The sequence below is a fragment of the Ambystoma mexicanum genome, chromosome 2p (assembly GCF_040938575.1).
Source record: "Ambystoma mexicanum isolate Mex_15411 chromosome 2p, UKY_AmexF1_1, whole genome shotgun sequence".
Taxonomy (NCBI): Eukaryota; Metazoa; Chordata; class Amphibia; order Caudata; family Ambystomatidae; genus Ambystoma; species Ambystoma mexicanum.
This window is the reverse complement of record NC_090923.1, coordinates 731,803,208-731,820,894: the sequence shown is the minus strand read 5'-3', so window position 1 is coordinate 731,820,894 and position 17,687 is coordinate 731,803,208. Positions and strand designations below refer to the sequence as shown.

The window sequence follows — 17,687 nt, the reverse complement described above, 5'->3', positions numbered from 1 at the left end:
TTGTAATGCCATGATTCAACCTGGTACTAACACCCCTCCTTGGTATGAAAGGGCAGTTAATGTCTTGTCTGAAACCACTCCTTTCCGAGCAGGGAAGTATGTGAAGTGTAGGAGAAGAATGTCTGCCTGCAACCCACTACTTCAAAGGAGTCCCATTTTGGGACCAAGCGCTGCATAGGGCTCAGTTAATTAGGGAGCGACTTTGATGTACAGCAGACAGGAAGAATATGTTGTCATCCTTCCCCTGTCTGTGCCAAGTGCCCTGATTCTGACCCGAAGCATCACTGAAGATTGTTGGTGAGGACCCAGGATTGGTTCATTAAGGTGGGATTAGCCTACACCAATCACTGGGGCCCGTTTGGCTTTTAAAGAGGACTGAGCCCCTCACTGAGGTGATCATCTGAAGACTTGGCAAGGAGTCAGAAGTCGAACTCATTTCTCATTTGGACCCGAGCTGAAGGTACAGTCTACCTTACATCTTCCACCAGGGAAGGAAGGCCAGGAGTTCCAAGAGGAAAGCAAGATCCCTCCCCTAAACATCTGCCAGGGAACAGAGGAGATACCGACTCAGAGGACCTGTCAAACAGCTCCAGAACCGGTACCCAACCAGCACACAGCGTGCCCTGCTAGATTCTGACAGCACACTTCCAATGTGGGAAGTGCTGGAGAGTCTGTGGACAAAGGAGAAGGCTGTTGCCTGCTACACCTTGCTGAGATTTGGGCTGTCTGCCTTGAAAGGACACGAGCCCTGCAAAGAAGCTAAGAGGAGTGCCACACAAGCATCATCCAGCGTCCATCTATTTAAGGACAATTTCGAGACAGTCGAGTCCTCGAACAGTATCCAGCTGCACCGCTGACTGTTGTCACGCCGCAGTCCCCAGAGCCATCCGAGATGCCCCGACCAGCATTTCTGATCCGCCAACCAGCAAAGAGACAGCCATTCTTGGCCCTGAGCAACTGTGCCAGACAGCCTGCTGACGTCCGTCCAGCCTCGCTTGCCAAACTGCCTGCAACCTGGTACCCGCAGCTGTCTTCTGCCACTAATTCTGTCTCACGGGCTCAAAGTGCCCTGGAACTGCCTTAACGCTATCGAGCACCAAGCACTTCTTCAGCATTAGGTAAATTGTGGTCCTGTCCCCCTGGTCCTTCTCTGAAGGCACCTAGAAACAGTTACAACCATTTTACCCTTTGGTGTTGAAACCAAATAACCTAGAACAATAAGACTGATTACTTTACTAACTATCCTCCTGTCAGTATCCAGAGTGCATCCCTTTCCTTTGTGAAACTGTCTGTCCTCTGTGTTCCTTTACAGCGAAATGAAACTAAATTATATATTTTTTTATATCGCACTCGTACATAAGTGTTTCAGAGCGCGACGAAGCAAAAGGGAGGGGAACAAGGGAGAAAAAAAAAGAAAACAGCAATCTTACGAGGCCCAGTGACATTAAGAAAGCACAAGTGCATGGAAAAGGGAACAGGTGGAAAGTGCGTGGAAAAGGATAAGTGGAAAGCGCAGATCAGAGGAGAGAACAGAATAAATAATAAATAAAATAAATACCTAAATGAAGGCGATAAACCATGGTAGTGCGGCCAACATGTGGCAGGTGAAAGTTTAGTCAGATAAGGTAGATCTGATAAGTGCTGAAGAAAAGTGGGAGGGGGGCTGTATGGGTACAGATACAGAACCCCAGTGCAGGGGGTGGCCTAGAGGCAGTGCAGGAGGGTGGCAGGGTGAGCAGGTACCATGGCCCGAGTGACAGAGGGTGGCCAGGTGCACAATGTCAAGAGACAAAAAAACAGATCAACAGGGGAGAAGGGGGGCAAAGGCAGAGGCAAAGAGGAAGGTATTGAGGTGCTTGTGGAACCGGAGATGGCTCTCCTCAAGTTTCAAGGTGGCTGGGAGGCTGTTCCAAAGGGAGGCCCCAGTCGAAGACAGATCTACCCCTAGCTCGTTTCTTTGCAAAATGACTAACTCTGAGGAAGTTAGAAGTAGAGGAGCGAAGGGCTCAAGAGGGGAGGTATTTACGGAGGGATAGTTGAAGGTATTTTGGACCCCAGGCCCCAGAAAGCCTTGTGAACAATGCAGAGGCTTTTAAATTGAATCCTTGCGCCCACTGGGATCAATGAAGGGATTTCAGGGCTGGAAAGATACGATCCTAGGGCTTGAGGCCAAGGACAAATCTCGCAGTCCTGTTCTGGATTCGTTGTAAAGGGTGGAGAATGGAGGCAGGTAGATTTAGAAAGAGGCTGTTACAGTAATAAAGCCTGTAGAGAACCATAGCTTGGGAGACAGTGAGATTTTGAGGGAAGGAGAGGAAAGGCAGAGTACCTCTAAGAAGGTGCAATAAAAAGTTTGACTTTTTGGAGACGTCAGAGATGTGTGCAGAGAAGTAAAGTGTGGAGTCAAAGATAACCCTGAGGTTCTTAGTTACGCAGGTTGCAGTAGGAGGAGGGCCAAGGGAGGCCGGCCAGAGAGTGAGAGGAAAGGATGGAAATGGTGTACTGATGAGGAGGATCTCAGTCTTGTTGGCATTTAGGCAAAGATCATTGGTGACCAATTTTGAATGGCGATTAGACAATCAGAGATGAGGGAAGGAGATGAGGTGGCTGAAGGAAGCCTGAAAATGAGTTGGGTATCGTCAGCATAGCACTGGAAATTTGAGCAGTAAATGGAAATGTAGTGGGCGAGAGTTAGCAGGTATTGGTTGAAAAGCCAGGGCAAGAGGTTAGACCCCTGGGGGACACCACAGGTGGAGAGGGAGAAAGAAGATATGAAGGACCCAAGTTGTACAGGGGAGGGTCGATCAGAAAGAAAAGAGGTCAGCCAAGCCAGAGCCTGATCGGTGAGACCCAGGTTGTCACGGAGACGATTGAGCAGGGAGGTATGGTTGACCATGTCGAACTCAGAGGAGAGATCAAGTAAGATGAGGACAGAGGGAATGTTAGAGTCAAGGTTGGAGAGCAGGTCTTTACGGATGTTCAGGAGAGCAGTTTCTTTGGTTCTGGCAGCCATGAAGCTGGATTGATGGTCATGGAGCGAGCCAACAGAGTCGGAATGAAGATTAAGCTGAGAGATGGCCATCTTTTCCAGGAGCTTACCCAAAAACGGAGTAATGGAAATTGGCCAATAGTTGGCTGGACATGAAGGATCAGCTGTGGATTTCCTGAGGAGAGGATGCACAAGGGAGTGCTTAAGAGAGGAGGGGAAAGAGCCAGAGGCAAAGGAGAGGGTTCAGAAGTCGGCAAGGGCCGGAGCAAGGGTGTCAATGTGGTCCTTAATGGTTTTAGAGGAACAGGGATGGACCTATTTTGATGGGGTTTTCATAGATCGGACTTGTCTAGCTACCCTATCAGGGGAAAAAAGAGGAAAGGAGGAGAAAGGGGGAGAGGGGTAGCTGAGGGAGGGTCAGCAAGCTGAGAAGGAGAGGGAGGAGGGGGAGCAGAGGAGATGGTGGACAAGATGTCCTGGGTTTTAGAGATAAAGTGAGAGGCAAGGGCATTGCAAAGAGCCTGGGAGGCAAGAGGAGGGGTGGCGACTGCAGCAGGGTTGGCCAGCTCCTTGCAGATTTTAAGCATTTGGCCAAATTGTTAGATGCTGCAGAGCCACAGGCTTGTATCTGGACCCTCTTCTTGGTGAGGACAGCGAGTTGGTATTGCCTTTCGAGCAGGCGGCAGGCCAGTTTATCAGCGGATGAGCAAGAAGCCCTCCATTTCCTCTCTGCCACCCTACACTTATGTTTAAGTGTAGCTAGGTCAGAGTCTTACCAAGAATTGCACTTGGCTTTGGACTTCAGGTGGATCCTCATGACTGGTGCAAGAGCATCGAGAGTAGCCAAGATAGAGGAGTAGAGAAGAGACAGGGCTGTGTCAGGGTGTGAGTCAGCCCTGGAGTGGAGGAGGGGGAGAAGGTTGCAGCGAAGGCCTCAACTGACACACGCTTCATGGGTCGGATATCCGAGAAGGTGAGTGTCAATCTAGGAGTGGGCTTGGCTTGGGGGGAGGAGATGGAAAGATGAGAGGGGAGGCAATGATCACTCCAGGAGAGAGGAGTGGTAAGAGGGGTAGAGAAGGGGAGGCCAGATGAGATCAAGACATCAAGTGTGTGACCAGCTGAGTGAGTTGGGCCGGAAGGAAAGATAGAGAGGCTGAGTGAATCGCAGAGGTTGCAAAAGAGTGCAGATGAGGGACAGATAGAATCAAGATGAATGTTGAGGTCACTGAGGAGGAGGAGTTGAGTGGTTGAAGCCAGGAGGGAGGAGGAGAGGTCTGCCCACTCAGAGAGAAAAGAGGTGATTTGACCAGGGGGCCGGTAGACAGTAGCAACAATAAGAGAGTGGCTAGGAGAGAGAGAGAAAGAGCGAGCCTGCAGACTAGGCATTCAAAAGAGGAGTAAGTCTGAGGGGGATTAGAGAGGCAGGAATCCACTAAGGGAAGATTAGGGCTACACCCCCTCCAAGCCAGTTGGATCTGGGGGCTGAGAGGATCTTGTAGCCGTCAGGGAGGAGAGTGTCAAACCCCGTGACAGAGCTGGCCAGCAACCACGTCAAGCGAGGCCGAGGACATCAAGGTCAAGTTCTTCTAGGAGGTGGAAGAGGTCAGAGGAGTGTTTAACAGCTGAGCAAGAGTTGAGAGTGGCAAGATGGAGAAGGTTTCCACCTTAAAGACCTTCCGGGGAGTGGTACAAATCAGAGGTACACCCTATGGAGCTGTGGAAGGAGCTCGAGATGGGGCGAAGGAGGAAGTGGAGGAGGGCAAGGAAGACAGGGGAAGAGAGTAGGGGATAGCTGGAGATGAGAGGATGTTGATGAGGCAAAGGAACCGCCTATCAAAGAGGAGGAGATTAGCCTGAGGGCCTAGCACCATGACAGTGCCATTCAGATAGACATTAATGAAGACTCCGGAGGTGACAAAGAGAAACCTGCGGACTTGCCAACGGGTGCCACCATTAATGGGAGAGGAGGAGACAGGACAGAGCATAGAGATCATTGGATGGATCCAGAGATCTGGTGAGGGAACGAAAAAGAGGATGTCAGTGAGGGTTTGTCTGGCAGAGGCGCTAGAATAGGCATCAGCGATAGGGAGACCTGGGTTGGAAGCCAGGATATGCTTTTTGAATTTCTTCTTATCAGACTTAGTGAGAAGGGAAAGATAGTTGATAGAGAAACAGTAGGAGTAGATAGGAGAAATGGATAACGCCATGGGCAGGTAGAGCGAGGAGGCAGTAAGAGAAATAAACAAGAGCAGCAGTATGGAGCGGTCACTGGGCTAGCAGGTTGCAATTGAGGGCTGAAGTAAAGTGAAAACCACACACAAATTTGATTTACAGCAACACACCCACATTTGACTTTCCCAAACACAGCCCAAATTTGATTTACAGAGACCCAACCAAAGTCAAACACAGCCCAAATTTGATTTGCAGAGACCCACCCGAATGAGACTTTTCCAAACACACCCAAATTTGACTTTCCCAAACACACCCAAATTTGACTTTCCCAAACACAGCCCAAATTTGACTTACAAGGCAATTGCTAAGGCACCAATTGGTAAAAGAAATGAGGTAGGATTATAGGTGAGTGCTGAGATGAGAGCATAGAGGGAGACCAGTTGGAACAGGGAGAGGGAAGAGTGAAGGTCCAAGAAGGGAAACTGAAAGGGTAGGCAGAAGGAGGGAACTAACCAATAGAGCGGGAAGTAAGAGAGTCTCGGTAGTCCAGTTTCATAGCTGAGTGAGCTGGCAACCCCAGGGAGGGTCGGGCTGTGGTAGTAGCATCATGTAGCGTCCTGGTAAGCGGGCAGGGAAGCTGACAGGGGCCTTAGAAGTGGGCTATTGAGAACAAGGGCCGTCTCCCAGTGATGTTGGTTGGCTGATTTTGGGAAGATCAGCCAATGGGGGCGGGAGCAGGCTCAGGCCACGGAAGAAAGGTGCAGAGAAAACAAGGTGGCCATGCTGGAAGGGCCCTTAGGGCTGCAGCAACAGAGACTGCAACACAAGGCAGACGAATAAAGCACTTCAGTGCAGATTAGCAAAATCAGCTGCAATCCGCAAATGTGGAAGTCATAAATTTCAAAATTTGGAGGCAGAGTGCCTCATGGACCAAGATGGGTTCGGAGCCCAGACAAGCAGAACAAAAACCCTTACCAGGCCACTGGTACAGGAAGGGCCGGGTGTGCTCAGGACTCGAGCACTGAACAGCTTATCCTCCCTCCTCACGTAGATACAGTGGGGGTTGAACTGTCTGTTGTAGTATTAATAAAGTAGATATTTGTATACAACCTTGACTGGACAGTCCCTTTTATCATTGGGTAATAATTGTATTTTCACTGTGTTGCAACTAACCACCGATCCACGACCTTGCAGATATAAGCCTGCAGTCCCATCCACGTTACCAAAATTGGACAAGGAGGTTTAATAATTCACTTGTATTCTGATCTTTTTGGATCCCTTCTGGTGTACTAGAGGTGTGGGGTTAATTGATGGTTTAGAAACGAATATTGATCCCTGGGTCACTGGTGCCCCGGAAGTTGATTCGTCACAGCATCACCGTCACAGCACTGCCACTTCCGCCAATCCAATCCCACCATGGGGGGCACTGCCCACCGCTATGCCCCACCGCTAAGCCCAAAACATGCTTTCGGGGGCTGGTAGTCCCTGCTGAAGGCCACTGCCCTCATTACTTTTTTTAAAATGCACATTTGGGGAAAGGCTACCCCGGATGATGGTGCCTGATTTAATTTTTTGGGAAAGATTTCACTTGTGGGACCAGATGGCCCCCTCTCAAAGCCCCTGTACCCAATTCTTTTTTCATTTACTTATGCAGGCAGATGGCCCCCACTGAAAGCCCCTGTCCCCAATTTCTTTGTCATGTAAATAAAAAATAATCACCGACACTAAAGGAGGAGGGGCAGAATTTGTTTTCCTGGGGGGGGCTTAGCATAACAAATTTGAAGACCACTGCCTTAATCCCACTGCTCAATCTGTCCTTTGGATGTCTCACCTGCTGCCAAGAGATTGGATGGTAAATATATGTCTTGTACCGGAAAGGGGAAAGAATTCACCATGCTGAGGAAGTTGCTAGAATCATTTAGGGTCTGATTCACAGAAGTGTTTTATAATGGCCTAATCCCACAGGAAAATGTTCTGTGAATCAGGCCCTTAATTTCTTAGATTTAGAATTTCCTCTCAACTATGTACTCCCAAAAAGAAGGGCAACTCACTCAAATAGAAAAGGTGCAGTAATGTGCGGCCCTTATAGCAGCCTTTTGCACCTGTCATGTTGCTTTGCTGAGAGCAATTCAGAAATGTTTGATATCTATTTATCTAAAACGGTGAAGCAATTCTACATATTTTGTTCCACACTGTCATGACTAAATTTCAAACAGAAATTATAAACTGTCAATCCACTAATTACTGGAATACAGTGTGAACGCGGCTAAACTGGGCTCAGCTCGTTTTTGCCTTTTGTTCCTGTAGCTTTGCATCACCTGCTAAACACAACGTCTAATGCCTGCATGTTTTTTGGTTTATAAATAGAAGGATATTTTCCAGATTTATTATTTCTTTAAAGCTGAAGTTCAGGGGATATTGGTCAGAAGGTAACTGTGTTATAATTATGTACACTAATATTTCAAAAAAGAGTATAATAGTTCAAAAAAGCCAACTGTCAACACTCACAGTCCAGAAATTATCAAATACTCTGAAGGCATCCATCCCCCTGCAATGGGCCCTGTGACTATGATCGTCAAGCTCTTAAATTCATGGTATGAGTATACGTGTTGTGTTTATTGTGCAAACATATGAGATACTCACAGGCTGAGGAACCTTATACACGGACGTAATATACGTAAAAAACAATATATCCAAACCAACAGCCAACAATCAACAGCTGGCGCACGTGTGCATTGTTTCGCCAAGAACAGCTTCCTCTAGGCTCAATACATCAATCAAAGTGCTCAAACTTATAACCTAAGTCATTATTTGCAATTTGCGTCCTCTATGCTCTATAGATACACACATTTGTTACATAAGTCGACATAAACTGTGTGCTTCACATATCATATACATTAGTATTTATGTAATAGTGCATGTTTAGATACAGACAACTGATTGCAATTAGATTAAACTTTCTGTGACTATCCGTAAGAAACAGAAAATGGGGAAAAGAAAAAGGTGAGAACGGAGCGGGATGAGTAACTCATATTAGATTCATCAGAAAGATTTCAGTGTCTCTGTTTAGACCTATATCCATCTATAGTTGTACGTCTAGTTAGAAAAACCCCTATTTACCAAAGTAACTGATTCAGTAATGCCTCAATGTAGCCACAAATATCATTAGTATTTGGATTTAAAGCGCCATGTGCCTCTTTACTCAACAGGCCTGTCTTAATAGCAAGATCACATTTAATAAAACAACAGACTTCTTATTGCAGCCTTTCCTTAGCATGTCTCACTATATCCGCTGGAATGATAGATCATTATGTGGCCTGAAAATGTACACGTGCACACCCTTCCATGCTCATTTTAAAAACACTCTTATGTGTTTGCTATATCCTTCCTAAAACCAGTATCATCATTAACTGTAGGTCCCATTACCTTGTGATCTGTGCTCTCCTTTGGACGATATTTACTGTGGGCCTGATTCACAGAAGCATTGTATAATGGTGCAATCCCATAGGAAAATGTTTTGTGAATCAGGCCCTATGTCTGCATCATTAAATAAGCTATTGAGTCATTCTAGTCTGAAATAATAATATACTTTTCAATTACAATTGTGCAAAGGAAACCAACCCTACTTCATATTACTCCTGTTTGTCATCAATTGTTCAGTGTTTACCTTAGAGTCTGTGATTTTCTATAAGGTTATTCCTATTTCATCCGTAAGTGTTACACTGTCTAGTGGCTCAAATATGGTTGGATCTGAAATGATAGTACAGAACTCAGTTAATTGTTTAATAATGTTGAGAAAAACAATGTTGAGAAAAATAAAAATAATTAATCTTGTAACTTCTCAAATTGTATAATTAACAGTGTTAAGGAAATCGATTCAGACTGCTGAGATATTTTCATCAAATATTACAGTGATTAAAGCTTCACACAAATCAACACATGTTTTCAAATGATTCCAATAGATGAATTCACAGTTCAAAAGATAAGTTATTTTAAATAAGAACAAAAGAGTTCAAAGTCCATTAGTGACATGCATTTAGATATATGCGTGGATGACCTCAACTGTATATCTTATCTCTCTATGATGCGTTTCAGGCTTGTATACCTGATGAAGGGCACAGAGGCCCGAAACGCGTTGTAGAGAGATAAGATGTACAGTTCAGGTCATCCACGTGTATATCTAAATGCATCTCACTAATGGACTTTGAACTATTTTGTTCTTATTTAAAATAACTTATCTTTTGAACTGTGAATTCAAGTATTGGAATCATTTGAAAACACGTGTTAATTTGTGTGAAGTTTTAATCGCTGTATTATTTGATGAGGATATCTCACTAAGAAGTGTGAATCAATTTCCTTAACACTGTTAATTATACAATTTGTGAAGTTACAAGATTAATTATTTTTGTCAACATTATTAAACACTGTATTACGAATTGCAGTCAAACTGACTCAGCAATGTTTTTGCTATAAAGTGGGCACAGATCTCTAGTCCCACTGAGTTGGTGGTACTCACTTTCTTTTTTCTGTGTAAACCGATCTTGTAGCCCAAGATCTGCATCTGTGGCACCTAAACAATACTGAAAAACGTTGAACATATTCACCCAAGAGAATATGATAAAATCATTTACATCTAGAGTGCACCTCTACACTGTCAATTTTTGCTTCATCCCAAAGACATTCAAAGACCATAACTAGGCCTTTAAACTGGATCCTAGAATCAACTGTAAGCCAATGCAGTTTCCTCTGGGCCACAGACACCTGGGATTGGCACTTCAAACCACAGACTGCCCACACTGTGTCATTTTGTGTGACCTGCAGCTTTGTCTGAGAGATCCCTACTAATAAGCTATTGCAGTAATCTAGTTTTGTGTTAACAATAGCAGCAGCAAATGCAGTAGAATTGCTGCTATGGAGTATGGTGGGAAGAATTCTTCCTATTGTTTTCACACGGTAGTTGATTGTGTTTCAAAATATCTGAAAAAAGATATATGTGTTTATGCTCACAGATATCAGAGTATAATATAATATCAGGGTAGGGCACTAGAAGTTGCAGATTACAGCACTAGATCAATGAAACAATAAGTGGAACCCTGCTGTCGATGCCTGGGTTCTTGTGAGGTTGCGCCCTTCCATCTCGTTTAGTGGTTTATACAGGGTGGGTTGAGAACCTGTGTCACCACGGTGCTGGGTTGGTTGGCAGTTTTCTGAAGGCTTGTTTGTTTGAGGGTTATAGTAATAAGTTGAGATGCTCAATGTTGTTGTTGTATGTCACAGTGATTTTTAAATGCACAGTTTAGCCGACACATGTTTTGACCCAACACAGGTCTTTTTCTAGGCGTGGGGGTGAGTGAGAATAAATAAAACAATTGGTATTGTCTTCTGCGGTACAGGCTCCAATTGGGAAACAACCTGCAAGGCCAGGTGGGCCTCAACAAACAGCTGAGCGGTCTCAACGTTTGTAATATTCATCCAGGATGTATATCCATTATACACCAAAGTTTTCAAAAGTCAATATTAAGATCAATCTTGCTGAATGTGTTTGATTCCAATGAATTTCAAGATCAAATTCATTGGAATCAAACACATTTGAAAAGAAGAGAGATTAGGAGCTCGAGAATTGACTCTGTGGGGGGAAGAAGCATAGTTAATCTGTAAATTAAGAAGCACAACCCTATGTCTGAACAAAGATGATGATATGCCGGTCTTTCTATGATCCAATACACAGAAAAGGGGGGAACCCCAATGTTACTACCGAAGTAGTAGCTCTACCTTTTATTGGGTTGGATAGATTTTTAGACGTTAGAGGTAGTTAGCTCATGTCTCACATACTACAGTCAGTATACATTAAATCAATGCTGTAGTTAGTACACAATTCATCATTTATTAGTATTCAGTAGTTTTCAAATTATTAGAAAAAAAATACAATTTCAATTTTTAAAAAAATATTTGGTGGGAGGAAACCCTTCCAAATCACGTAGTAAAACAATTGAACACTGTTTAAAAAAACAGACAATTTAGTTTGTGACACTTAAGTTATTATTCGAACTGATATTCAATATCCAGCAGGTTAATCATAGGTGTTGAGATTTCTGCAGGTCTTTTTGAAACTCTACTTGGAGTCCATTAATGACCAAGAGGACCACTTTCCTGCTATATTCAGGATTACTCCTCCTCAGCGACTACTCGTTTTGACAAGAGTAGGTAATTAATAGAACCTAGAATTGCCTCACAAATTAATTGTAATTTGAAGAAGCCCATTTAGCATTGATAGCTTATTCTCTTCTTCTTGTTTTTTCTTGTCTCACACCTACAGCCACAGATCAACTTCCCAAGTGTGTGAATTTATATTTCCAACTGGAACCACCGAATAACGCTATATGTACTTAAAACATACCAAATGTGAATCTGTATATTGCTGTATTTTACTGTTTTTTACTGTAACCATTTAGATACAGTGACACCACTCCTGAAGAAAGTTCCTAGAAATATCAGAGAACCGAAACATGTTGAGTCCTTCCTAACTAGTTTAACACCCTCTAGTTAGCTGAATATAACCACCCAGAAATAGGGTTCAGTAGATCAGGGCAAGGTAGAACTAGACTCCTGCAGAAATCTCAACACCTATGATTAACCTGCTAGATATTGAATATCAGTTTGAATAATAACCTAAGTGTCACAAACTAAATTGTCTGTTTTTTTAAACAGTGTTCAATTGTTTTACTACGTGATTTGGAAGGGTTTCCTCCCACCAAATATTTTTTTTTAAATTGAAATTGTATTTTTTTTCTAATAATTTGAAAACTACCGAATACTAATAAATGATGAATTGTGTACTAACTACAGCATTGATTTAATGTGTACTGACTGTAGTATGTGAGACATGAGCTAACTACCTCTAACGTCTAAAAAAAATAAAAAGAATAAAAATTTTAAAAAAGTCTTTCTATGATGCAATGCATTTTTTTCTGAATTCCTAGCTATCCAGGCCAATGAGTTTAATAATGACTTTTGGAAACTTTGTATAATGGATCTTAATTCTGGACGGATACTACATGTTACGTTATCTAATATAATGTCTTTGAAATTTGAATGGCTATCTATGCCAATGATCACAATAATGACATTTCTAAATTGTATGTAATGTGTCTTAACTTAGGACAGAAACTATGGGTTATGCGATTTAGCAATTGTGTATACAATTTTGGGTATGAATTTAATGTATAATGAGAGCTCTCCGTAACATTGAGGCACTTCAGTGTAAATACATATTGCCACATGAAGGTTGTACAAACATTCAATAATAGCAAGCATCGTATGTACATGTTGCCCTAATTGGGCTTTTTAAACACTTTGACACAAAAGTATGTTAAAGGGATTCCTTGATAACAAGTTTTATGTATACAATGTGGATTTAATGTCACTTAACTCGCCCTCGCTGCAGTTTAAATACACTTGACATTCAGGATTTCATACATGCAAAGATCAGCGGGATCTGATGGACGGACTTTATCTGGCCGGATGAACATGTATTTATAAAGATGACTGAATATTAACATCAGTAACATTTAATAGAGACATGGACTGAGAACACGTTCTAACCGATCTGCATATGTAAACAAATGACATCAAGGGGACACAACGCAATGACATCATCGCAATCGTGATGCTATACATATAACTTTGCTGTTTCAATATGCCGGCAGGCTCCTGCACGCGCAGAATGCCGCCACCGCCGTATTGAAACCACTTCACTGCATTTGAGTTACAATGGATGGTTATCCATCGATACGATTTAACAGATTTTAGGGCATTTAACTTTTGGATACCTCTCAACATAAGCACATATATCTTTTTTCAGATATTTTGAAACAAAGTCAACTACCGAGTGAAAACAATAGGAAGAATTCTTCCCACCATACTCCATAGCAGCAATGCTACTGCATTTGCGGGTAAGTTGCAATGGATGTTTATCCATCCACAACATTCAGTAGATTTTAAGGACCTCACCAAATGGACATCTATAAATATAAGCAGGCATATATATAATATTTCAGGTATTTTGAAATACGATGAACCGCTGTGGGAAAATGACAGCAAAACTACCTTCCACTACAGATAATCGATATGGGTGAGCAAATTTAAATGGTAAATATGACCAACGTGTCCATAATAGAGATAGTAATTCCGGGGCAGTTCAAATCGATTCTAAGTGAGTTCTGTACTATAATTTCAGATCAAACCATATTTGAGCCACTAGACAGTGTAAGATTTACGGGTGAAATAGCAATAGTCTTATAGAAAATCACAGACTTTAAGGTAAACACTGAACAATTGATGACAAACAGGTGTAATATGAAGTAGGGTTTTTGTGCACAGAGAGGCACAGCTCCACCTCACTGATGAGGCCCAACAAGGCTGAAACACGTGTATGGGGTTTCTGTTGGTAATCTTGTTCAGAGAGGAATTGCCATAGCATTTCTGTGCTGGACTGCCCATGTGGGCGGGACAAAGACTGATATGCAAATGGGTATTTCCCATCTGTGGAAGGTACAGTGAGCAAAAAGTGTGCGCTGCAAACTCTTATCTCAGAACAGGTTATCATGCCGTGTTCTTTCTGGAGAGGAGCGCCTGCTACCCTTTTTTTACAAGACCCTTTGCTGTGTACCTCGGGTTGGTGATGGCCCAAGACTAGCATGGCATAGTCAGGGGTCTGGCGTATGATTGGGTATTGCCAATGCACCATTGCCGCTGGTGAGTACACAAATGGGCCATCAGATCGGTCTGCCATGCACTTCTGTGCTTGTCATGCCAATGCCAGCAGAGATGCAATGCCTCGGCCCTAGGGGAGCATGAGCTTATACCTGCTGCAAACCTAGCCCCGCAGGGCACAGGGCCGAGCTCCAGCCACAAGTCGAGGAAAGTGGTGAACTGGCACAGCATAAAAGCAGAATAACGTCACATTGCCCAACAACCTGCGATGAGGTGTCAGCTGCAAGCCGACATGTGCAATACTGCTCACGTGGATTCCTATATAGAGGATGTAGGTACCAGTCCATAATTACAATCTGTTACATTCATCCACATATAAAGGTTATATGGAGCACCATCGCTAAAAATACAAAATAAAAGTATAAAGTCAGTCCCTTGTAGAACTGATGCAAATAATATAACAGATAACGAGCACTGGCGTTCTTGCCCATGCTGTGGCTCTCACCTGGGTTGCGAGAAGATGCTGCGCGCGGGATTCCTTTGAGGTTCCCATGGTTCGCCCGATGGTCACCTCTAAGCAAGCGTCCCCGGTGCCCAAGAACCCCCGCTGAGCCCCCCGTTCCCTCACACGCGGAGCTCTCGGTGGGTGGCTCTCCGAGGAGCGGCAGCGAGCGGCGCTCTGGAGCAGCGACGCTTCCCAGGCTCCTGCACTATTAATATACGCACCCACGCCTCGGCCGCGAAGGAGGGTGCGCGCGTGCGCGCCCGCGTCGTGTGGATTCTAACCCAGACCCCGCGCTGAACCACTCCAAGAAGGAAGAAGGCAAGCTTCAGGGCGGGTGGGGCTCGCAGCTTCCCAATCTGAGATCGTCAGCCACAGCACCAGGAAGAGAGACAGCCTGGCCGCGGGTCCGGTGCCAGGGCCCCAAGACCCCCTTCCTGCGAGGCCTGCTCGCCGGAGTCCTCCCACCCAAGAAGAGACATGCGCCCGCTGCTTCTCCTGGCACCGCGCGCCGCTGCCATGGAAATGGCTGGTCCGTGGCAGGCAGAGGATGGGGAATTAGCAGGCGGATCAGACGCAGGGGTGGCAAGGACGTCAGCCCATTCAGGTTCTCCCATTCCCAAGAGAGGATCTCTCTTGTAGACAGTACCCCAATAAAAAAAAAAAAGCCCAGGGTCATTTACAGGGAAAGCACAGCAACGGGGCCACTAGATGCAAATTGAAGATCGCTAAATAATAACAGAATGTCGTTTCCGGAGAGTGAACGAAAGCTCAGGAGTTCTAACTTGTGAATGTTTGGCAGTCTGTTGATTCGCTTTTTTTTAATAGAAAAAACGTCTAAAGCACAACCCTTCACCGATATGCCTGTGCGACGCAAGGCCATTCAACCCTACAGTGTTCGCCATAGCACTAATACGCGCCATTAGTAGTGCTATATTTTCTGTGCAAACATCTCGTATAAAGCATCTATGTAGATAACTCGGGTCCTGCAAATCATCCTGAGTCGACAGCACACGTGTGGAAGCTGTTCTATATGAATAGGCCAGTGGTTGCCCTGCTTACATTCCTGTGACTGCAGAGGGGTCTTGTGTCATTTTTTCTGCCTGGCAACTGGTTATCTTCAGCAGCCATCTTTGTCACTGGCAGACACTTGTGTGCTCTTTTCCTCAGCCTGCTGTCGCACTGATGTTCATGTAAGAGGTGTGACATTTGGGCACGTACTCAACTGGCCCAAAAGGGGGTGGAGCTGAGGAGCAAGAACGATTGCTTGTATTTAAGGTCACTTCAATTGTCAGGTTTGGGTTTCTGGGCATGAGAGACTCATGCCCAAACACAGACCCAGGATTGGGGGAACCCCTCTGGGTAATAAACCCCCTGCTCAAAATCTGGAATGCTCTGAAGGCATTTCTTATAGAGAAGGCAGCAGGGTCTTGTTTGGAGCACAAATTACACAAATCCTGACGTGTTCTTCTGTATCTTGTTGCCAGCTAGGCCACCAAAAATACCTAAAGACAGCTGTCTTGATGCTAGATTGTCCTCTTTGTCCCAGGATTTGGTGATCATGAAACATCTGTAACACTTGCTTCCTTATTCTGTTAGAGGGACAATACACTTTCTTTGACCTTTTGACGAGGAAACCATGCTATAAGTGCAATCCAGAAGAAAGGGGTACATAGGCATGGCTTTGCATACTATCAGACAAGGCCCACTGAAAGAATGAATGGACAACAACAACAAAAGTCTTTTCAGCCATCAGTTTTTCTAGTATCACTTTGGGGTTGTTGCTGGAACCATCCTTGCGAGATAGAGCATCTCTAACCATGTTAGTGTGGTATGGAATGTAAGTGATCCTAAAGTGGAACTGTGCGAAACAATATGTCCATCTAGCTTGCCTGTAATTCGGTCACTCTAATTTCTGGAATGTGTGTAGGTTTCTGTGATTGGTTCAAAACTCTACGTGAAATGTGGCTACCATTCGCAGATGTCTCCATTCCACACAGGAGTGTTTGATGGCCAACAGTTCCTTCTCTAGGATGGAATCATTCATCGTGAGCTTATGGCCCTTGTTTAGGTAGTGTGTCATGCAGGTGGATGGGAAACAGAATAACTCTGTACTCCAATAATCAGACCAACTCTGGAAGAAGGCAAAGTCCTTTTACTGTTTTATTATCAATTATGTAAAACAAGGAGTTACAACTAACATTAACGGATGTCGCACAGCGTTCTCTCAAAGCATTTAATAAAAAACACAACTTTTACAACAAAAAACTGTCATATGTGACATCATACTACGTGGCAAATAAGAAAAACCCATGGGGGATTGTGGTTGGCTCAAGGGGAACATCTAAGTATACTTTCTATAGGGACTGGGATTGTGATTGGGTCTCTACAGTCAGGTGGACAGCTCATGCCCACCCCTAGTGCAAGTCATCTTCATTAGTTATTAGAAACATGGTACCCCACTGGGTCTCAAACTATAAGGCCCTTGGTTATATGGCCCTCTATGATTGGTTGGCACGCTCATGCCCTTCTGGAACATTCTCTTCACTTAGCAGCATGTGAGCTCAGACCCAGGTGCCAGGAGGTGGATTTAGCCCATCATCTCTCATCACACATGCCTTCTGCCATGCAGAGTGTCTTTGAACTTGGTCTTGCAATGTATTCTCGTCTCTGGGAATATAAGGGAGTATGAGCACACGCTTATCAAAGTTCTGGACTGTGTGCCCAACTCTATTCCCATCTTTGGCTCACGTGACAGGAGACCGCAATTTGGGCCATTTTATAGCATTTAATTGTCTTGAATTAATAAACTTGGAACTCATGGTGTTCTTTCTTTGCACTTTAACAAGGGATGAATCAGCTTCTCACGCTCTCTGCCTTAAACAATAGATAACCGGTCTTGGCTTCCTCCAGTCTTGACCCCAGGCCAGACAGCCCTTCTTGTTTCTTCCATGCTCCCAGCTAATTATTTGCTGTAACACTGTCTTTAGCCCTTCTCTTCATGGTCTGAACTTATTAAAATTGTAACACTGATGTCCAGCTTCTGTATAATGGCGGCTTTGCCTGGTCTATTCACTACTTATAGCCAGCTTCTATGAGTGCTTGATCTACTTGTGTTGCTGCATCTGTACAATTATCGAACAATTTGCATTTTCTACAGTGCTCTTCACACATGCAATCTTTGTTTCGCACATGAAAGTTTACTCGATTCTTTGCTTCATCACCAGCTTCTATAAGGTCCATACGTTCTCTTCTTCACCCAATCTTCTCTGTGCGTCATGCTCATTTCTTGTGATGTTTCCAACTTCT

The 17,687-nt window shown here is 44.2% G+C and overlaps 1 protein-coding gene across 4 annotated transcripts in view; it reads right to left on the bottom strand.

The window, feature by feature from the left end:
* Positions 1-17,687, bottom strand: part of LOC138566730 (sodium/calcium exchanger 2-like) — a 1,535,489-nt gene that overhangs the window by 930,042 nt on the left and 587,760 nt on the right. The window contains exon 1 of one of the 4 annotated variants that reach the window (XM_069644346.1): positions 14,382-14,849. The exons of the other annotated variants lie outside the window; for them this stretch is intronic. The gene's annotated coding sequence lies outside the window, so the exon portion shown is untranslated. Of the gene's footprint in view, positions 1-14,381; positions 14,850-17,687 lie in introns of those variants that run through there. 4 annotated transcript variants of the gene reach the window in all.